Below are 25,151 nucleotides of genomic sequence, written 5' to 3'. Positions count from 1 at the left end.
AAACTTACAAGCCTTTTAACATGACTCTCCTCACAGCTTAGTAAAAGTGATAGATAACAATTTATATGCCATCAATGTCTGGCAAGTATTTGTCAAATAGAATATAAGGCCAATAACATGTTTTTTTTTTAATTTTTAAAATTTAATTTCTTTTCTTGTTTTTGGTGCTAGAGATCAGCCTTATGACCTAATGTTTGCCAGGCAAGTGCTTATGCCACTGAGTAAAATCCCTAGCCCAATAACATGTTTTTAAAAAAATTAGTTTTTTATATTGACTACAAATTTTCATATCGGTAATGGTGGGAGCTGGATGGGATGAAATTTTTAAAATACTGTCTACACTGATGTAAGTAAAACATTAACTTAAGATCCCAGGTAAACAAAGCACTTGTCATCATTTGAGCATCTGAAATAAATGTGAACTTTCTGCTTATTTAAAGCAAGTTTTTAAAAATTAATTATAGATATTATTTAGAAAACTGTTGAACTTGAAGTCAATAATAAAAATATTATACCAGAACCAAGTGTGATAGCACATGTCTTGGGTTTCAGAACTTGGGAGACTGAAGCAAGAGGACTGTCTTAAGTCTGAGGCCAGCCAGAGCCATAGTGTGATTTCAAGGTCAGCCTGAAAGGCATAGCAAGATCTCATCTCCAAATAAAAGTTTAGACACAAAGAATATTATATTAGGAATACGACAGCAAAAAGTAAATTAATATCTTCATTTTTACTTCTATGCTATTTCTATTCCTGAATTTCTATAGAATCTCTAATCTATTAAATGCATTCTCATTTCCCCCACCTCATTTTCTTATTGTCTATCTCTTGTCATAAAATTTTGTAACTTAACTATGTGACTTGATGCTTTTTTGTTTATGACTGACACTATTTTTTATTGCACAAACATATTTCCAACACAGTTATTTTTACATATTCCCAAATTTCACACCTGGAAGAGGTGTTTTGTTCATTTTTGTTTGTTTGTTTCTCACAATTTGGAAGTTTTCTATGGTAACAACATGTTATTTGTCTTATAAATAAATTTGCATTCTTTTTTATAAAAACTGTTTAGTATTTAAGACATAATATTGTGTTTAAAAGTTATAATTAAAAAATTTAAAAACAAAATATCTGACTCCATCATTTATTGAAATTAACAGCACAATTGTAAAAATAAAATTATATAAAACATAGACTAGAAATATAGAATTTTCATTTAAAAACTTTTCCTAAATATGTCTTTGTTGAAGAATTAAAAATACACATATACATACATATATATATACATACATATTACTATTTTTCAGCACATTTTACTAGAACTTACATATAGCTATCCCAAGATTAAAAAGAAAAATTAAATTAACAACAGGGAAAAACATTAAAAAAATGAAATTCAGCATGTAATTTATCTTTCTTCCCTTAAGGAAGCTTGAAGAGAAGGGAGAATAAGAAAAAAACACATATTTTGTCACAAGTATTCATGAATATACTGATCTTCTGATGACTTCTCATAAAGAAAGGTAATAGAATCTTAACTTACACATTTTTTAGATAATAAGGTTGTTCTATTGTTGTTGCTTATGATAAATAAACATAGAATGTATATTGTTATACAGTCAGTGCTGTGCTAAAGTTTGTGCACGCTAGTTTTTAAGCATCAGCAGTGCATATACATTTTCTACTATAAATCCAAGAAAATTGCATTGCTTAAAATTAACTACAATGTATCAACACCAAAAACTTGGAAGATGCTATAAAGAAGACTCTTGTTCCTCCCCTACATCAAAAGAGAATGAATTATTAAACATGTAACAGCAAACTCTTTCCATACCTTTCTTTACATTTAATTCCATTGTAAAGAAAAGGCTCCTTCTTGAGTTCCTATCTCCTCTTGGAACTAAAATACATGCATCCTTTTACTATTTCTCATGCATTATCCATAGAATTAGCTAATTATCATGTACTCATGCACATCAGACAAGACCTGCTAGAAAATGTTAGGTTTATTTATGTAAGTATGGAGGTATAAAATGGAGATATTTGAAGACCAATATTCCTCATGACCTGTTTTGGTTTTTGTCTAGATGTCCTCCCAAAGCCTCCTGTAGTCATGGGGAATGGGCCTTTCAAAGGCAGCTGAGTGTAGCATTCGTGAATGGTTCATTGTCTAGCTCTGGGATTGGTGGTATGAGTGCTGCACCTGCCCAGGGGTGGATAGCTGATGTACAATGTAAGGGAGAGAAGGAGGCTGTGCTCTTCCCCTTTTTCTTTTGACTCTTGCCCCTTACAGCTGCCATGAGCATCTGTTCCTTAACCATGCTACTCTGGAGCCTGCTGAGTATGGGCTGAATCCTCCAAGGACTGTAAAATAAAGAAATCTTTCCTTCCTTCATTTTGGGTGTCAGGTATTTTTGTCTCAGCAGTGGGATAAAAGTAGCTAAGACATTACCATAAATAGTTTTATATGTGTCACTTAAAAATCTTCTCTTATAAATAAGAAAAAAAGTAATTTACCAAGAGAAGGTGCATAATGAATTTTTCTAGGCAGTAAAGGCTGCCTGGAAGTAATATCTTGAATTAGTGGTGTGTGTGTGTGTGTGTGTGTGTGTGTGTGAGGAAAGAGGGAGGGGACAATATGCGACATAGGAAATTATGAGAAAATGCTAGAGGATAAGTTGAGGTAAAACAATTATAAGTTGACTTTAGTCTTTCTATTACAATTATTGCCTGAACTTACAACAACATCATAGATCATTAATTGCTAAAAGGTAAAAGCAGGATATTAAAAAAGCCACACCGTGGTGAAGATTTAATAAAATTAGGCATGGTTTGTTTCAACCAACCATTTGGAATAGGAAGTATAATTTCTTCCAGAATACTAAGGGATAAGCTTTTGTTCAAAGATGCTGCAGATAAAGATTCAGCATGGGAAAATTGTAATTAAATTTCAAGAATACGTGAAGGAGGAACTTGATAGATATTTTTCAAAGCAACCAACAAGAAAAATAGAACAATATTGCCAAAAATATCATTTGACATTTACAAAGTGAAGGGAAGTTAAGTTTAGAAATATGCTTTTGAGAATGTCCACCGAGTCTCAGAACAAAAAATGTATGCACTATTTTAACCAGGTAGTGGTCTTCCATTCCTTCCCAGCTCCATTCTGTAGAATTTCCATGGCTAGACCTGGCAAACCATAAAGGTGAGCAAACTTGTTGTCGAATTTCAAATGGCTGATTTAATCTGGAGCAGAGTGTAGAAAAATCCACGCTCAGGTATTTAGAGTTATATAAAACACCATGTTTAGCTAGGGTACCAGACAGGTGAGAGCTCTGTGGATTCCTCAATTTTGCCACAAATCCGAGCTAAAAATCTCAGTTACATATTTTTAGATTATCCTACTTGGTTCCTCAACCTACCTCTGAATGGAACCTCTAATTCTTGTTACTTTTTCATTTTCTAGATATAATTCTCAATTACAGTGTTTTTTTTTTATAAAATCCTATACCTATGTGTTCAGTGCCTTCCCAAAACTTTTCTTCTAAAGATAAACTTCAGAAAGCCAACAATTTCCACTGCTGTGCTTTACTATGCCTATATGGCAAAGAATTTCCCCCACGATCTTTCTATGCAGCTTTACAGAGACATTACTTTTCCTCATTTCCTGGGAAAAATATGGAGTTCCCTGATTCCCTGGCATACTGTAGATAAAACCGCTCATTTTTGTGCCACATAATCCTACTGTTCTGAGCAAGGTGGTGTTACCACTGATCTCCTTTGGTCCATCTGAAGTTTATTTTTTCAATCAATAACACCTTTAGTTGGCCCTCACTGCATAATTTCTTCAATCTGCAGAGAGTATATGTGGTTTATTGAGAATTTGTGCGCTAAATCATAGTCTATTTTCTTATCCTTATACTAGATGACTTCCATGTTTACATAAATGGTCAAGTAAATGTTTTGTGGAATCAATTCTGGTTTAATTTTTATGTCTTCATTTTAAGCCTTTCCCAGAACTTTCCTGAGATAAAAATTTTGTAGTATCATATTTTATAACTCTTAAAATATTTTAAAAGCTTGCTTAATTTATTAATAATTTGTTAACTTCTAGTTCTCATGATCATTTTATTCCTACATTTCTTGCTTAGAATTCCTCAAGGTTTTCAATATCCTCACCTTACTTTTATGTGATAGATTTTTATTCTTTGTTTTCAGTTCCTTTTCTTAACCAAAGAAAGTTTTTAATCATAATTTTACATGAATTTGCAACTATCTTTTCTCCTTTTACCATTGATAGGCTCTGCAATACGCTGTGTTAACACTTGACCTTTTCTTAATATTACCATTCCCGATTTTTCTGGCCATTTTGAAACCTGCTGCTTATTTCTGGAAAAATGCTACATAATCACCACCTAATTCAAATTTGTAATTTTCATCTCAGGTTGTTTCTCAATCTTCTTTTGTATTCCTATAAAATGTCAAAATCACCTCTGATTTCCTGTAGTGTCTCATATGCACTTTGTGAAGTCTTATTTCACGGTAAGAATTTTCTTTCACTTTGAAGCAAAATCCCATCTGTTATACACAGCATCCTATTTTAGCTGTGCTACATCCAAAGAAATCCATTTAATTCAATCCTTTTCCTTAATTGTATATTTTCATATTTTCTTTCTCCACTAAATTTTCTTTTCAGCATACATTTGGCTAAACTGCTCCCCATCTTGCAAATATCAACAAATAAATGATATAATTTGAGAAATCATTGTATTCCATCCAGCTTTTCTCTTTAGCTGTCACTTTTCCTTTACTTTCTTTCTTTGCAATTATTCTTAGTGATCAATTGACAAATTAGATTAATTCATATTTTATATTTAGTACATGTCATAATAGAAACTATAAGATTTAAAGTAAAAATTAAAAATTTCAAATGCAACAAGTGAAATATTTGCAGGAGAGAATGAATATCTTCCCTGGAACTAAGTATATTAGCTTAGTTGTTTATTATTTTATGCTTCTGAGTAATGGCAGAGAAAATTTTCTTCCTATTGTTACTTCTCAATAATTGATATTTCAATATTTTACTTCCTAGACTTGGAAAAGTTCTGCTCTTGCCCTATGTACAAGGCTGTGTGTGAGCGGTCCAGCCATCATAATGAGAGTATGAGTGATGTGTGATGTTTGCAATCTGAGACAGTCCAGAAGCCTCCATACTTCCCTGTCTTCCCCTCCACTCTTCTGTGGAAGATTGACTTTGTGGAGAGGCACAATATGAAGGCAGTCAAGCACACTGAGTCACTGTGTGCAGAATAAATGTCTTTGAGAATTAATTACTTGGTCTCTTAGAGAGTTTTACATAAATTGAAAATCATGATGTTGCATAATCCAGGTTGATCAGTAGATTGTTGCCTTTCAGAGTGCTACATATTTTTGAACCTATATGCTTCAAATCTTAATGAGCTCTCCAGTCTCCAACAACACTGCTTGCATTTATATATCTGATGTGTATTTTCCCCTTGACTTTCAGCATAGCTTTCTGACCTGCCTTCTAGGCTGAGCTAATCCTACACCTCAGAATCCGTCATTTATTACACTGACTTTATCTCCTATTAGAATTTTGTTTTAATAGTGTAATCAAAACACAAAAAGTAATAAAAAGCAAGTTTAAAAGCAATAGAAAATGATTCTAACTATGCAAGCAGAAAATGGATCACACTTCATTAGTTTTTTCATATATATTTATCTTCAATTGAAAGATAAAATTGTATGAATTTATCGTGCATAATATGTTATTGTTGAGGTTTTCTACGATATCTTTCTCTGTATCGTTTGGCTTTATTCTTTGACATGTGTCCACTTTTGTCTTCCTACTATCTAGGTAACTTCAGTTGTTACAGATATTTTAGGAAATACTCAAAGGTAGTATATCCTAGGATTTGTTTCAATATTGACTAGGTTTGTAGCTTAGAGCTCAAGATGGTCTAGGCAATCCTGCAAGTCTATGAAGGACTGGCTTAAGGCTTAGTTATCAGAAGAAATCAAGGGTTCCAAAGGCTAAAGAGTTGCTCTTAATAGCTTCTTTCAGTTCAAAACATCCAAATGAAAAGATATTACAAAGAAAGGAGAGAAGTTTTTGTAAAGCAGTTCCCGAATACTGTTACAAAACAGAGAAAAGGTGCATAGACTCTTGATAGACAAATTATAGCATTTACTCTATGATTTCCTTCTGATGAAGTACAAAGTCAAAATACTTAACTGAAGAAATCATAGCACTGATATTCAAGGAAATCTACATTTTTAAAACAATTCAATAATACATTCAGACATTTCTAAATCTATGTTTTTAAAATATAGGTTCATTTTTTGTTGTTGTTTAATAAAATTATTTTGAACCAGGGATGTTGTCACACCTAGCATTTTAGCGGTCTGAAGGCTTAGATAAAAAGATTATAAGTTTAAAGCCAATTGATTAATTTAGCAAGAACCTTTTCCAAAAAAAGTTGGGAAAAGGTTGATAGCTCAGTATAAAGGCCCTGGATTCATTCTATTTAGAAAAGCAAACTAATAAACACTTATTTAAAAATGATATTTATAAAAGTTTGGTTCAGAAATGTAACACAGTGTGACTGTACTATAAATTGTGCCATATAATTTTAACAGTAGGGAAAATTAATGTAGAAAAACAAAATATACATTGGATCAGCCTTAAGAACTATTGAATGAACTTTCTAGAATATGAAAAGTATAGCTTTAAATGACCTTTAGAGTTAAAATTTCAACATAAAGACAAAAAACTGTTCTCTACGCAAAATGCACTAAAATAGTGAGAAACAATTGAAGAGATACCATTCTGAAATACCATTGGCATCCAGTTGGGTTTGTCAAGTACACAAACTAAATTTTGTATTTGTTCCTATGGAAAACTAAATGGCAGGAAATGGAAATGTATCTCAATAGTCTATCATTTTAGGTATGAAATAAGTGCATCCGAATAAAATAATGAATGGTTTTTAAAAATTTTTAACAGTGCATGCTTTCTTGAGTATCCATGTATGGTTGTTTTAAATTCAGTTTTAATGAGAGAATCATACTCCACAGAAAAATAGACATTGAAGTGGTTTATTGAAGGTCATGTCTAAATATTTTAAAGCTAAAATCTATCATTTTAGTACTTTTCATGTATGTACTTCTATTATATTTCAAATGCTCTTTAGATGATTTTGTGAAAATAAGGAAGTAAAATTTTAAAGTTTTCGAATCATTTTAGCAGAAGATAGAGCACAGCGGAGTGACTATTTGAAGATATAATAAAAGCTAACTACATAGTAGCAAGAATATTTTCTTAAGCAGAATTTTCATAGAATTAGCTAAAACACACTGTCTTTTTATGTGTGGTAGTATTATGCTACATATCTATTTTCTTTTCCTTTTGAATCTCAAATATTGCTTCTATAATTTAATGCAAAAATTGGATTCTGTTCTCTTGGTATCAATATGTAAATGCATTTCTCTGTCATGGGAGTTTTAAATAGACCATATATTACTGTTTTTCATGTACTAGAACTTAGTGCACAACATTTTTGGGAAACTATTCATGTGAATAGTTTTTTGCAGATATTTTTAATATACTTTCTACAAGCATATGACTGTAGAAGTTAGCATTAAACATAAATAAATAGATATTGTCACCAAATGTGTAATAACATTTCTAGCAGGAATTCTTAAAAACAATGTTAAATATTTATTTAGGAAAGAAAAAATAGGTTTTTTAACCTTCCAAAAAAGAACTGAAAAAGATGTTACTTAATAATGTCTATGTACTTAAGGCTAATGTGTTGCCTACTCTGTAAAGAATTTGAATTTGAAAAGCAAAGATCATTCTAAATATGACCTAAAGATGATATCATGATGTCTGAAAGTTATAATGACTTTATGATAGCAAAACAGTGGCTCCGAATGAAATTATATAAATTACGTGAGTTAAATATTTACAAAGTTTACCAAAGAAGGCAGTGTGTGCTATTTTTGCTACTGATGGTACATGAATAGCAAGGTAATGACAGTTACACTATTTAAAGTGATTCACACAGAGAAGGTATTATTGCAATTAAACTGATGAGTGATTACTATACTCATATGCAGATAAGAATAAGTATTCAGTTATGATTATGGCAAAGGAATGGAAAGTGCACTCCGAATGTTTGAAGGCAGTGAGCACAGGTTCTGTTCAGTTAACAAATATTTATGGTCAACATAGACACATACTACATAATCTCTGTAGGTGGTACAAGAATGATCTTACTTAGTTACTATACAGTATGAAGCAGAGAAATAGGATTTATTGGAGATGAAGGAAGTGTCTAAGGTAGAACAAGAATTGTTAAATGCATTCCATGGGCCAATTTTGCATGGCTATCTTATTCCTAAATAAAGTTGTGATAAATTAATCCTGTAAGCCAGATGGATTGGCTTGACAGATGCCCAGGATATGAGTAAAATATACGTTTGGTTGTCTCTGGATAGGACATAGAGGCATGATTTGGGGGATAATGTCTTGTTTTTGCCCATTTTGTTTCTGGTTCTGGCTCTTCTTCTCCCTGATTCCGTGAGTTGGAAGGATTTCTTCCACTATGCCCTCCACCATGTTTCTGCCTTGGGGGACGATATGTTGTGCATGAAACCTCCAAAGCAACAGAGCTAAAATTAACCCTTTTTCCTTTCAATTATTCCCATTAGATGGTTTGTCCCCAAATAAAATAGTGACTAATAAAAAGGTTTAATTGGACAGGAGTTATATTCACTCATTTACCTATTATGTTTGGCTTCTTCTCAATCATCAGAGTTGAGTGTTTTGAACAAAGACCATATGGCTGCCAAAGATTAAAATATTTTAACTATGATACCTTCTAGAATTTCCTAACTATCGAAATGAAATATAAAGAATTTGGAGGAGGCTGGCATTGTGTGTAAGGGCAGTCCAAGGAATATTAAATTCAATCACTGGATATGGAGGCTACTGGGAACTTTTGATGAGTGCCACTGATGTCTTTTATTACAATAAATCTGAAGATTTTAAAAAACATAAATTACTTCCTTAGAGTTCTGGAGGCTGGGTGTCTCAGTACCACTAGGGAAAAATCAATGATTTGCCAGGCTGTGCTCACTCCAAAGAAGCATCCATTCTTTGATCTTTCTTTGCTGGAGGCTGTCTGTATGTCTTGGGTTAGACAATATCAAGGCAGTCTTGAAAGCTATAATCAGTCCACTTTGTCTTCACAGTGCATTCTGCTCTGTGTGTGTGTGTGTGTGTGTGTGTGTGTGTGAGTTTGTGTGTGAGAGTGTGTGTGTGTGTTCTCACTGTCACTTTGTCTCTGCATCTCTCAAAAGGAGATGCATGTAATAGAGTTTAGGGTACATGGATAATAAAGGACAACAGATTCATCTGGACACTTACTTTAATCATATCTGTGAAGCCTTTTTTATAGCAGAAACCATTGACAGGTTTCAGAAGATGTGGGTATATTTTTTGTAGGGAGAGAAAAACATGTTGGCCTAAGCCTGAAATATGGTATTGGAAAGGTGAACATACATGCAATTTTAAGGGTCACTACTTTTAAAGTTTATAAATATCATTCAATTAACTCATTACTCTAGGTGTGTTCATCTCTATTCATTATCTGACCTTTGCCTTCCTAATCTGAATAATAATAACAGTGACTGCTATATAAATAATACATATGGTTTATGCAAATGATTTATACAGATAAATGTTATGTAGACAGAAAAACTTCAAAATGTTTAAGGTTCATTACTTTAATCTTCCTACATATCAGAATGTGATATAAGTATTTATGCATCATTATATGGAAGTCTAAGAGGAAGACTCTATGGCTAAGACAGTTTAATTGTCTTTTTCATTTTTCAATTTCAGACCTAATTTTTTTTTTAAATTTTATTTTAGAAACAAACTGTTCGGTAATGATCTGAAATATAGGTATGTGTTTCTAAGTCTAATGATGCTTCTCCTTTTACCCATTTCTATTTTCCTACGTTCCTCACTTTAGTGTTATGTCTAGTTCAATGACTACTTGAGAGAATTAAAGATTTGTTTACATTTGGACCCAGATTTACATACATGAGACCAGACTTTGAACTGATACCTTATGAAAGGAGATATTTGGGAGCCTTGGAAGGAGATGAGCATGTTCTGGTTGTGGCTCTGGTTGAGGAAGGTGTGTAGATCAATGAATAGACCAAACTAATTGGTTTCCATAGTGACCCTTCTGGTTTGTTTCTAGATGCAAACTCTTGAATGTTCTCTCAAATCATCCTGGGATGACACCGAATGAACCCAGTACCACATGATAGAACTGATGTTATGCTCCTTTTGAAATTATGTTAGTAAAAAAACAGTAACTTAAGTCTCCCTCTCTCAGATTATTCACTCTCAGGAATAGGAGCTGCCATGTTTTCAGCAGTCCTGTGGAGAGGCTCATCTGGCAATGAACCCAAGCTCAGGCCAGTAGCCAGGAAGAAGCTGAAGTCCACCATCAGGAAAACAAATGAGCTCAGAAACAAATTCTCCCGTCCCAGCGAAGCCCTCAGATATTTGGAGCCCTAGTGATAGCCTGACTCAAACCCCAAGAGATCCCAGGTTAGCCACTCTTCATGTCAGAAAATAAATGAAATATAAATATTTTGTTTTAAAATGTCAAAATTCCATATATTTCAATGCTATTAAAGATAAATATATATATATATATATATATATATATATGTATATATATGTATATATATATATATACACACATTTATATACACATTAATGTGTATACGTATAAATAATAGACAATTTTTTGTTGCTGTTTTGAGACAAGTTTTCACTATGCAGTTCAGGCTGGCCTTGTGCTCACTTTGTAGCCCAGGCAGGCCTCAACCTTACAACAATCCTCCTGCCTTGGCCTCGAGTGCTGAGATTATAGGCAGGTACCACCACACTGGCTCATAGACAGTTTTTTAACTGACTGAATAAGGTATGAAAATATAGACAATTAAGCAAGCCTAGAAGCATATGTATAATTCAGAAAGGAAGTATAATAAAAGGCTCCTAGTCATATAAATAGTTATACTTTTTAAAATTTACAATATTTAAAACAATAATTCTGTGCATGAATAAAGAAAGAAGAGAAAAATATTAGCAAATATGACATTTCAGACCACTGGGCGAAATATAGATTTTAAATTGCATTGGTATTTTGAAAAAAACATGGTAAACAAAAATGGCACTTAACTGAATATCTGACTAATTTATTGGATACATTCACATAAAAGGCTTTCTATAAAATTAAATCTCAATAATTTTTAAAAATATTTATAATTAAAATATTAAAATAATTAAATAATTAAAAATATTTATAATTAAAGGAATACAGCATTAATAATTTCCACATATTTATTGGAATATTTTTCATATCTATTTATGTACTTGAAAATTATATGTTCAATTTCAATAAGAGAAAAGTGAAATGAATTAGCAATCCTTTTATAGAAAATCACACATATTTATTTTAAAAAGCAAAACAGAAAAAAAGACAAAAATGATACAAAATTTCAAAAAATAGTAGGAATTTAATACTAGTTACTATGTTGTATACTGTTATCTTAGAAGTAGTTGCTCAGGTTATAAAATCTGGAAATAAAATTTATTAAACAACCAAAGAATGATAGCACAAACTATTCTGATGAATTAACAGAGTAGTAATATAGTTATTTATCTTGCAATGTACATATATATATGTATATATGTATGCATGTATATTCCTTATAATACACAGGAAGACATTCAACTGAAGCATAATGAAAAATGCTTTTAAAGGTACAGATTCTTCCTTTATTGATTCACATATTTTGATAACTTATTCTTGAATAAGTTTCATATATTACTGGGAATGCAATTGATGAAAATTCAGTGGGTGGTAATTAAGGACACCTATCAAAACTAAATTTTTGATTGGGAATATCTATAATTAATTTATTTCCTACAGTTATAACTAGTCTGAATAATCTGTGTACCAAATTTTATGTAGGAAATTTCTTTCATTAAAAAAATACTTGAAGATAATATAAAGACAAACTTTCTGACTTACACCAGATCCATGAAATGTTTCCATAGCCATTAAAAATGGTGAAGAAACAACATATATTTAGGTAGGCAAATCTACAAGACAGATAATTAACTAGAAAAAAAGTGTAAAACAAAACATGCTTCAGTACAAATTGTGTGAAACAAACACATGAACAGCAGCAGCAAGTATATTTTCTTAAAAACATGCTGTGAAGTGCCTTTATTAGAGTTCGGTGAATTGACAGGAAGTCTGACCAAAAACTGACTCTTGGCAAAGGAATGATGGATTTATGGACAAGTTCAAAGAAAATAAATTAATGAAAATGTATTTTAATCCTTGTATATTTCATAGTATGAACAATACTGTGTATTAAAATTGCATAAATATCTTGAAGCTAAAAAAAAGCATGTAAAATTTTAGTATAGTCTATTAAATTGTATGATATTCAAATATTAAACAGGAAATCAATGTCTTATTTTGCTTAAATTTTAAGATTTTTAACATATAAATGCAGATTTACCTATTAAATTATAATTCATGACATAGGTATTTTTCTTAAAAAGGATACAGCCTAAAAGTGCAGATTTTCACAAGAGTAAAATTGTCAAAATTAACCTGAGTTCTCATTATTTAAAAAGTAAAAGAATAACTACTTATACTACTAATTGGTGATCTTAATTGAACTTTGAGATTTTATGTGTTTAACATCTACTTTGTCAATGAAAAAAAAATCTCAGAAAGCTATGAAATGACAGAAACAAGTAGTGGAGATGAGAATTGACTCTAAACATAGCTATTGCCTAGTTTATTTGATACTATCACAGTGTATTATAATTCATAGGGACATTAATTACTTAATATAAACATTTTTAATGCTACCTTTTTAAACTATTTTAAAATTGTGTTCTAGTGACTTCAATTTCATACATGTCATTAACATAAATTGGTTTCCTATTTGACACTATAGACACAAGAGCAGTATAAAGTAAGGTATTTTAAACTTTATGTGCCCCCCACAAAAAATGACAAGAAAGAAAAAAATCTAGGAGAAATAACTACTGAAGTAAAACTAAAAACATTCCTTTAAAACAGCACCATCTGGAACATTTTTGTTTTAAATACTATTAAACATTCCACTGTAATTGAAATTTCCATGCTAGTACTTACTGCAGCTATATTCTAAAGTATGCCTTTATATTTTTACCAGTAATTTCAAGAGAAAAACTGATAAGAGATGAGTAACAGAACATGCAACTTACAGAGAAAAAAATACAACTGAAATGTCTGAACCATCCTATCAGATTGCCAAAGGATGATACAGAGTGAGGTCCAGGGGTTCATCCTTCAGCAGGTTGCCCCACTATTTAATCTCACACATGCTTTCCATTTTCCTTTCCTGTGGATTCTTAGTAGAATCTCTTCATTCATATATCCACTGAACTTGGGGGAAAAAAAAGCAATGAAAAATAAGGAGGCTCATAAATACAGCTGTTCACCTGGCTTCGTTCACCAAAGTTCCAAAGAGCAAATTGAGTGCTAGGCAGAAACTGCCTCTGTCAATCTGTTTTCTCCTTATGAAATTGTCACTGTGATTCCCCTGTCTTTTCCAGGAAGGATGCCCTGTCATAAAGGGCACCAAGTGAGAAAATCACTTTGATAATAAGTTCAAAGATTTGTGGTCTTTCTTTAAATATGTGAGGACTAACACAGATATTTCAAATCATAATTCACTGAAAAACTATATATCTATTAAGATTAGAACAGTCTTTGAGTTCATAACATATAAATATTCTGCACAGTAAAGCAATACTTTACAAAATGCCTGTCCAAGACCAGTAGCATCAAAATACTGCTCCTGCCTCAGGCAAAATTAATCAGGTATCATGAAGGTGAGAACCAGAAATGATTGTATAAGGAACTCAAATGTTTTTGATTCATGTCAAAATGCTAAGAGAGAAATTTAATAGAAATAGCCAAGAATAGTGGGAAATATGTGAATGTAACTTAGGAAATGCCTAATTACAAATATTTCCTTTTTTAGAGGACATAGTTAATAATTGTTTAAAACATTGGCCTCTATACTTACCAATTGCACTGAAATTGTCTCTGCCAGTAACCAGCTATAGGAGCTCATGAAAGATGCTTACTTAGTAAAAGGTTTCCTACTTTTTATCTCCCACAAGGAAGAGATAATAACAGCCTCAAACCATACTTAATGGTGATTTATGCTAATGCTATTATAATGTACCTTTACATTATTGATTCTATGTGTACTTAGGTAAAATGATTAATCTTCTGAATACCACACCCTCCTCCACAGTATTTAGAAATTAATGTCTACCTTATAAGACTTTTAATAGAGAGCATACATAAAAATGTAATTGTAGAATTCAACATTGTGCTCCAGGGAATGACAAGCAGCTAATCCAAATTGTGTGCTTTTATTTAGTGGAAATTACAGTATTATGAAAATTTTCACATTTTGAGTGCTTTTTTCTGAACTAAACATTAGGTTCAGTACATTGCTCAGTATTTCTCTGACATAAAATCAGTTTCTATTTAATATTCTACACTGGGCTGTATAATAGGCCTCTGAAGATGGTGATGTCCTAAGGCCAATTCCTGATTGGTATTTTTCACTTTCACCAATCAAAATCTGTATTACTTTGAACAGCACTACCTCAGTTAAAGCCGATTTCTTCTCATTTCTCAGGCCAAGACAGGGTGACATCATAGACTCTTTTTCTTTATCTCAACTTTCTATGTGCTCTTTCACTTTTTTATCTTTTGTTTATGTTCAAAAACATAACCAGCATCTAAGAACATCTCACTCTCTCCACCTACTTATCCTATGCTTATCCTGTGCTTCATCTTCTTTCACCTGTTTTATTCAGCATCTACTTAATTCATACCCACATTTAGACCTGTGTCCATGTTTTAATTATTCTGAATAGAAGTCAAACAGATTTTTTTTGTGGTAGTGCTTTAAATTGAACCTAAGGGTTTCACACTGAGATATAACCCCAGGCTTCTTTTAAATGTTTTATTTTGAAGTAGCATCTTGTAGGTCCCTCAAGCTAGACTCTAATGGGATCCTCTTTCTTCAGTCTAGGAGAGTGCTACCCTCTTCATAAATAAGTCATACCTTGTCTCTCCTCTTTTGAAACAGCTGATTCACATCTCACTCAAAGATAAAGTGGAAGTCTCTCAAATAGTTATTGTTAAATTATCTGTGGGACAAAAAATATTTTTTTTCTGTTTTTATAGACCAGTGTTACTAAAAGTATCATTTTTAACTTATGTGAAATGCCAATTTAATGAGGCTTACATATGTGTGTTACTGACTTTCCTGCCCTGAGGGGAAAACAAAACCTGACACCCACAAATTAAAAGAGGAGGAATTTATTTTGCTCAGTGTTAGAGAGTTCTGTGCTTGTTTGTCTGACTCTAATGCAGAAATGGTATTGTAGAAAAATAAAGAAGAAGAAACTTTTCAAGCCATAACAGCAAAGAATCAGAGAGAAAAAAAGACCAGGGACAAGAATATACCCTTCCTGTGTATGACCTCAATAACCCATTTTTTTCAGTCAAGGCTCTACTTCCTAACACATAGTCAGCTATGAACTTGTGAATAGATGAAATGACTTATGAAAATGTCACCCTCATGATCTGATCACTTTCTAAAAGCCCAAGCACTGCCCACATAAGATTTTTGGAGGACATCCTCGGTCTAAACCATAAATTTCCCTCACTACCAAAACACTCGTGTCCACGCCATTACATAAAGTGAAGTTAGTTCATCTATGAGAGTCCTTAAAATCATGGCAGTTCTACAGTTGTTAACAAGTTCAAGTCCAAATCCAAAGCCTTCTCAGATATACAACATAACCTGTTAGGTGTGAACTCCTACAAAATTTGAAAGGAAAGTGAAATACATTTAACATTGAATGGCACAGCCAAAATTTCCCACTTTAAAAGGGAGGAAAAAGGAGAGAAGGAATTAAAGCAAAGCAAGACTGAGATATAATAGTGGAAATCATCAGGGTAAATTCCCATGGTTCTATCCATGTCCAGCAACAGGACAGGTTATAAAAAGATGTGATCGCCAAAGGCTGATGCAGCGGCACGCCTATGATATTCTTGGTTGTAGCCCACATGGCGTATCTTAGGCTGGCTCTTTTCACTGCTTGTGGATTCCCAAGGTAGATATTCCACATTAATGCATCTTCAGTTTTCCGAAGGCCTCTGCCATTGCTTTGAGTTCACCTGTACAGCATTATGTATTTCTATTTTTAGATCTTCATCAAGGGACTGAGACCCTATGATAACATTATATAGCCTCTGAGGCCTTTTTATGAAATCTGATGGTAAACCTCCATGAACTTACAAGCGTTGTATTTCACATGTCAACTCTTACCATGTGAATGCACTGCCAATTCCAGGAGAAGGTCTGCTGCCAACTTCAGGAGAAGCTTGATCCCTTTTGGACCAAGCTTACAGTGGACTCTGAGTATCTGAATGGCTGAATTGGGGATTTGTTTTCCCAAGGAAGTAGGTTTCCCTGAAATTCTTTACTCAAAATTAAGTCTTTTGTTGGAATCTGTAATGGATAGGATCAGTCTTGCCAATTTCTGAAATTCCCTCAAGTCATCATCTCTATTGTCCTGATGGAAAATACTTGGCTTATTTTTAATTACTGTAAGGTTTTTATCAACCACACTTTCTCTAACCCAATATTAGCACTATCTGGAACAGCTATAAAATTTTTAAATTATATAATAGTAACTTTTGTCCATGACTTTTAATGTAAATCTAGCTAAAATTAGCTATTAGCACATATATCACATCCTAAACATTGGATTTTCTTGAAATCTCTTCTGCCCAGTTAATTAGTTCACAGACATCAACTTTAGTTATATATAAATACTTAGGACATAGAATAAATGCAGAAAATTTTCTTGTCAGATATAATGCATATGATCTCTTTTCTCACTCTCACCTTAATTTATTATCCTACAATTTAAGGTCCTGGAGTCTGCTGTTTACATTCTTCTCAGTATTTTTGTCTTTTGAGTTCTGACTAGTATTGTCATATAGCTTCTCTTTATCACATTTTAGGGGTTCTCTATCCTAAGTCACAAAATTTATAGCTGTTCTTCCCATAAATCAGTTTTAATGGGGTTTGAATCAACAATACATTATCACAGCAACTGAGCAATCAACACAAAAATAAAGGGAAGAGCCAGAAAAATAAAGAAGGCAAAAATGCAGAGAAATAAAGGAGGCAAAAAAATGTAGCCTTTCAGACCACACTGACAATGACCCACCCTTCCAATAAGGTCCATTCTACTAACCATACATTTAGTGAACAGTGGACTAAGCATAGTGTCCTGATAAGCATAGTGTTCTCCTGTTCCATCTATCTTCCAAACAGTCCACCTCTCAACACATAAAACTTTTCAGATCTAAAAACATCTCAGATCTAAATCATCACAAATTAATAATAGCAAATACTTATAGAAATATATAACACTTAAGTACTTTTAAATATTTTAATTAGTTAATGTCACTTAAAGTGGGTAGTTCCTTAAAATGATTAAATAAATATTCTGCTTCAATAGTCTTGGCAGACCTGGTCAGGTGCAGGGCTGTGCTCTACCCATCCTTTTGGCCCCAATCCCTTGAGGAACTCCAAACCTGGTGGAAAGCAATAACTAGAAAATTCTCCAGACACTGTGCTATGCATTTCACATGTTTTATTTCTTTCACTTAATCATGCTGTCTTCTTAGGAAGCATGTATTCTGCTGGGTGTGTTGGCACATGCTTGTAATCTCAGATTTGGGAGGCTGAGGGAGAAGAATTTATGTAAGTTCTGGATCAACCTGGGCTACAAAATGAGATCAACACCAGCTTGAATTGCAGAGCAAGACCCTGTCTCAAAAAAAAAAAAAAAATGAAGAAGAAAAAGAGGAGGAGGAGAGAGAAGAAGGAGAAGAAGAACAAGAAGAAAAAGAACAAAAACAAGAACAAGAACAAGAAGCAGCAGAAGAAAACAGGCTGTAGGTATTCTGTTGCCTTACTTGATACCTGATTTAGCATCAGAAGAGCTCTTAGCAACCCAGAGTTTGTCAGATCAAGAATCAAAGACTGGAAAAGCAGGCAACCACATTCCAACTGACTCCATCAGTGGACCTTCCTGCCAGTAGCCAGCACAGGCTGGGAGAAACAACCAAACATGCTCTTGCATGTCAACTGGACACAATAGAGGGAATCTCAGTGTGGTCAGGTGGATCTGGAGAAGGCTGTACTATGACACCCTGCCACCCTAGGAACCCTGGTCTGGGGAAACCAGGGAATGCCTGGTCCATTCCCCTATACTGATAAGTAGAGAACACCTGGGACCCCACAATCCACTGTTCAGAAGAATGCAGGAAAATGTCAACGTAAAAGAGCAAAGTTCAAACTCAGGCCTCCAGCCCACACCGAACAAGGCCTGAGATGTGGGCATAGAAAAACTTGGAAGTTGCATGCCTGAAGTTTCTGAAATTGTAGCAACTAAAATAAAGAAACAACTTCACAAGGCTGCAAAAGAATTAGATTAGAAATAATATCTCAGATAAAAGAAGAAAGGACAACCACAATTGAACAATTACTGATTATATCTAAAGAAGACAAGGATAAAAAAGAGGAAATAGCCAAATGATATTAATCATGAATGTGTACTATAAGAAAGAAATACAATGCAAGAATCAAATTCAAAGACATATCCAGGGAATTAAAAGTGCCATTGCAAGCTGACAGAACTGCTTGAATGCAACTGATGATAGACATTGACATCTTGAAGACAGAACTGCATCAAGTAATAACTAAAGAAATGTCTCTTAAAATAACAAGAAAACAGGAAATAATTCAGTGTCTGCAGCATGATGTAAAAAAAATAATTTAACAATGACAAGTGTCAGCAAAAAAGCAATAAAGGTAAAGAACAGCATAAGACTATTTACAGAAGTAATGACAGAAAATTTCCCAAGCATGGAATAATGACCTGATATATAGATGATTTTGAAGCATAGAACTCCAACTAGCCACAACCAAAATTAAAATACACCCAGACTTATAATAATCAAGATCTCAGAAATTCAGCACAAGAACAGAGTATTAAAAGCTGTTGGAGAAAAGAAATAGACCACCTAACAAGGAAAATCTATCAGAATCACAGCAGGCTCCTCAACACAAACCATTAAGTCAAAGAGAGGTTGGGGGGAAGTATTTTAAGTGCTGAAAGAAAACAACTTCCAACCCAGATTGAGGTACTCTGAAAAACTGTCGTTCAAGATTAATGGAAAATTAAGATATTTCACTGACAAAGAACAGCTGAAGAAATTCAAGATCAAAACTAACCCTAAAAGAGTACTGAAACATATTCTAGAAAGAGATTAGAAAATGATCAGAATTTCAAGAATAACAACAGAAAGAAACCATTAAGAAGGGAAAGCAATTAAACAGAGTGGAAAGTTAGGAAACAAACCATAAGAAAATAACATGACAAAGAGGAGCCAATACATATCAGTCATAGCCATTAATGCAAGTGCTTCAGTTTACCAACACAAAGAAATACAGGCCCAGTGGATCACAAAACAAAACTCAGCCATATGCTGTATACAAGAAACACAAAGTATTCAAAAGAAAACTCATAGAAAATTCATAGACTGAAAGCTAAAGGAGAGAAAACAATACTCTGTGACAGAAACCCAGAAAAACACAGAGACAGCATTGTACTTAAGGATTGCAAAGAAAGCAATTATATACAAGACACATAATTTATAGTATTATTTAAATCTGTCAACACAATAACACCTAAGGAATCCAGCTGAAGGCCTGGGTCCCATGGTGATGTCTTACATGAGCCCAGCTAAAGATCTAACGCCCACAACAATGACTCACGCAAGTCTACCTCATGGATCTGTGCTGGGCATGCCCCAATCAGTAGTGAAAGCCAGAAATTGCTGGCATGATGAAGTATCTGTGCCAGTAGGTTGAGGGTTCCCCATTGGAACCAGGAAGCAACACTAAACAGTAAGGATCAGAGTTTCCCTGAAAAGTACAACAGCCATCCTCAGTGCCAATGAGGTCCCCAGCCCCTCTAATGATGAGAACAGCTGGGTTCATATCAGGGCACCAGCAAGATAAGCTTCTCCTAGTGATTGAGCAGCACACATTTCTCCCCTCTGGAGCCAGGACGTGGTAAAATAATGACTAGAGCTCCCTCAAAGTGAACCAGAGCCATTCTCACAAAGAGGTTCCAATCTCCTCAGACAATGAGAACACCAAGTTGGTACTGATAGAACTGTTGGGGACCTGCGGAGGCTGAAAAGATAAGAAGTATGAAATATACAACATGACCTTTATTTTGAGAATGCCAGGAAAGACACCCCGATCCCCTGAGGCATGGCATCTCCCCCACTCTCCGGAGACCTCTCCCTTTGGAGTGGGGGCCTATATGTAACTTAAGTAAGGGGTGGTGCCTCAGGGGGCATTAGGGATGCACAGGTTTGCATTAGGGATGCACAGGGGGCATTAGGGATGCACATTGACACTAGTTTGGCCCCAGAGGTAGATTCCTAGTGGTGGGGGAGATAGGAGCTCCTTGGTTCCAGCTACAGTGTCCTGTCTGGGCCAAAACTCTTTCACATACCAAGAAAGAAGTTCAGCAAGCTCTTCCAGGGGAACCAATGGCAACAGGATAACTAACAACACCACAGAGAACCAACAACAACACTCTGTCCTCTTTAGTTCTCCTTTTTATCTTGGCAACAATCTGCAGGTGGGCAGTCACATCACACTCAGCGGTGTGCTGATTCAGTTCAGCTAGTATTACAATTTGATCAGCAGTTATCACTCTAGCCCAGGTAGCTTGCCCAACAACCATGGAGCGAATAACAAAGATAGGCTAATTTTATACAATCTAAAGCTATCCAGCTAAAAAGAAAGAAAATCCTGAGGCTCTTATTAGGTAGATAGATACACTTGGAGATCATGCTCAAGGGTGAAAGGGTCTAGGTTCCCATGGGTGAACATCTTTTTCCCCAGTATAAAAAACTGAAAGAATTTGTGGGATGCAAAATACACAACAGATATTGTGAAATGAAAGGGAGGAAATGGATATAAAAGGAAGGAGCAACTGAGATGGGGTAAAGGGGAAAAGAAAAAAGAAAAAACTATATGTAATATGAAATAGATAATTATGCTACTAATCTCTGTTAGCTCAATAAAAAGAATGGTTTTTGCTTTCATTGTTTGATCATTTTTTCATGATATGTCTGATAATCTGAACAACTATTCTGAAGATCAAAATATGCAGCATAGTAACCATTGTTAATAACTTGTTATTGTTCTGAAATTCTATTGCATCATCTTTATTTTTTCCTTTTTCTATTTTAAAATAAAAATATTGTCTTATAAAAAAGATAGGCATGATAATTTAGAAGACCATTGATTCTTGAGTTTAAGATTTTAATTTTGTGGAGAATTATATTACAAAACATAATGACTTTGGATTCTTCTCATATTTAATAAAAATTATTTATACGTAACTTTTTTATAGTTCATTGTAACAGGCAAAATTTACAACATATCAATACGAGGTGGCTATATTATGTTTTCTGTAGTATAAGAGTTAATGATATTAATTCTAAAAGTATGAACTCACCTTAAGGGAATACATTTCTCTGATAAACAAAATGTATATGATATTATGTTAGCATAGTAATTTTCTGTAAAAAATTAGGAAAGTAGATGACAAGGATTTCTAGTTAAATTCTATGACAAACTAGCACAATCTATAGCTTCTACAAATAGAATGCATTTTTACAAATTTATTTAAAAATAAATGATCATTTTCTTTCATTCAATCTCTGTCATCATTCTCAAAATAGTATCTAGTCCTTTTGTACAATTATACTCAATAATTAAACATTAATGAGACAAATATTGTCTTTTTAAGCTCTTTTTCCATTCCAGAAGTGCTATAACCAGAGGCAAAGAGCACAATACAATTCTCAATGAAATACCCTTTTCAACATTCGACTGTAGTTGTCTTGAGACAAAAATAATTTAGTTTCTTATACAGTGCTATTGCCAAAAATGTTTTTTTTAATTTTATATAAAAGGAAAAAGACAAAAAACAAAACAAAACAAAGTGGTGTAAGGGTACAAGTAATACAGAACTACAAAAAAAAAAAAAAAAAAAGTAAGAAATCACCAGTTAATACATTACACATTATCATCTTAGACATAGTTGCTCAAGTCACAATATCAAAGCATACCAAGTGAACATTCAAACAGAGAGACTGCAAACAGTTGTGTTCAATGATCCAACCAAAAACATTAATATGGTCAGCTATTTAACACCCCTAAACACACTTGCTCTTGTATCCTTTAGAGCACTTTTTTCCCTCTCTTTTTTACAACAAAATTTACACATTCTGGTTTTTATTACTCCTTAGTTCTTATTACTTTTTTTGGAAGAGAATAAAGTCAAATATGGCAAAACAAAGCTGTCTGTCAAAACCAAGGATAGACATAGTACATGATGTAAAAACAGAGTACAAGGTTATCAACAATGGTTACCATAATGCCTCTTGCTTCCTTAAAAAGAATCATCTGTCTCATTAGGTATTATAAAGTTGAACAAAACAGTAGAGAACAAGACCAATAAAACTTAAACATTGTAAACATTACAGGACTTCCAAAGGAGATAATAGTCAAACCAGAATGGGCATCTTAGTGAATCTTATTGCCTTCAAAGTAGTTGCCTATACCTTCAAACTTGATACTATCATACAGAACAGAACAGAGTCTAATCAGTCAAGACAAGATAGTGGGAGAGTATTACAGGACTTCTAATCAAGTTTTAATCAATGATCAGTATGCTACCAACTGCCATTCATTTTACCAAGTTTCCTAATACAGTAATGTTTATTCTCTGTGTGTTCAGGATGTCTTTTTTACATTTGACTTCCTAAAGAAAAGTTTAAAAATTCTGTGTAATTTTCATACAAAATGGCTTTGCAAAAATAATTTCAGTCAAAGATGGAAAGGATAAGACATATAAGTTCTTTAAAATAATATTTGATAAGGAACTTAACAAGGATTATTAATAAGAAATCTATTCAATAATCTTACTTCAAAAAGCATGGCAAGAGAAGACAAGTCACTAGTGGTGTGTATTGGCGAGGCATAAGGATGGTCAATGAGATCATAGCAACTATTCTTCAAATTCCCTGTATGAGAACCAGCCCTGGATCCCTGCTGAAATGTGCTGGTTGGGGTTATGGGATGTGGAGCACTGATATTATGTCTCTATGTTTTAAAGCTTAAATTAAAACATACTAATATATATTTATGGGCTGTCATATAATATATTAAATAATTTAATAATAGAATGAAGTTAATAAGTAGGTAAATATTTCACTTGAAATAACTGTATTGTAGCTTATTGCATATATGGTGTATTTATTTTATATATGCATGTTGGGAACATGTAATCATATTATTGTAAGGATTACATGTAGAGTTACATGTAATCCTATTGCTGTTTTGAAATATAGGATAAATTGTTGCTAAATATGGTCCTCCTACATTGCAATGGAACAATACATTTAATCATCCAGTGAACTATATTTTGTATCTGTTAGTTAACTTTTCCCTAGCAACATTTCCTTTAAACATTTCCAGCCTCTGCTAACCATAATTTCAGTATTTTCTTTCAAATAGATTAAATTCTTACAATTTCTATATGCGAGAGAGAGCTTGTGGTAACTGTCTTTCTGTGCCTGTTTTATCGTACCAACCTTAAATGTTGTATGGATTCATCTTTATTGTAACAAATAATAAAATTTCAATTTATGGTTAAATAGCAATACCTTTCTACTTCAGTTTTTCTGTTTGATTTTTTAAAAGCTTTTTATTAGTACGTTTGCAGTATATAATGATTGTATTCATAATGAGGAGTTATTACATGTATATAACATTATGATGATTTATTACACACATATAGCCTGTCTTTTTAAAATTTTATTTACAGAGAAGAAAAGCAAAATAAAAAAGGGTAGTTGATAAATTACATATTGTCATTTTAGAAATAGTTGTTCAAGTTACAAAATCAAAGCACACAAAATAGACATTCAAAAAGTGAGACTGTGAACAGTTCTGTTCAGTGATCCAACAAAAACTTAGTTATATGGTTATCTTACACATTAAACATACATGCAATTGTATCCTTTAGAGCACTTTCTTTACCTCTCTTTTTTACAATAGCAATTACACATTTTGGGTTGTATTACTCGTACAGTTCTTATTACTTTTTACACTAGAGACACAATGTGATATTTATAAATGATTCTTATTTATTGCACTCATGAGGATAGTCTCAAGTTGCCTCCATTTATCTATGAAGGCCTCAAGATCATCCTTTTTTATATCTGAGTAATATTCCATTGTATAAAATGCCACATCTTTTTCATTCACTTTGCGGTTGATGGGCATTTTTGTTGTTTCCAAGATTTAGCTATTACAAATTTTGCTGCTATAATCATGGAGGCACATATATCACTGTGGCATGATCTTTACAGTCTTTCTGAGAAAATACCCAGGAGGGGAATAGCTGGATTGAATGGAAGTTATAATCCTAGTCTTCTGAGAATTCGCCATACTGATTTCCATAGTTTGCACCAGACTAGACTCCCAACAACAGTGGAGAAGTGTTCCTTTTTCCTCACAGCCTCACCAACATTTGTTATTAGTTGATTTTGAAGGCAGCTATTCTTTCTGGAGTGCGATGAAATCTCAATGCTGTTTTAATTTGCATTTTTGAGTGACCAGTGATGGTGAACATTTCTTCATATATTTATTTTCTATTTGTATATCTTCATCTGAGAAATGTGTGTTCATCTCAGATGCCCATTTTTGGAGAGGGTCTTTGAATTTGGGGGCTTGATGTTTTTCAATTCTTTCTATTTTTTGG

Source organism: Cavia porcellus, unplaced genomic scaffold (assembly GCF_034190915.1).
Source record: "Cavia porcellus strain 051 isolate PalLab524CR breed Dunkin Hartley unplaced genomic scaffold, mCavPor4.1 scaffold_29, whole genome shotgun sequence".
NCBI lineage: Eukaryota > Metazoa > Chordata > Mammalia > Rodentia > Caviidae > Cavia > Cavia porcellus.
The sequence above is the reverse complement of the archived record's forward strand: the minus strand, read 5'-3'. Positions refer to the sequence as shown.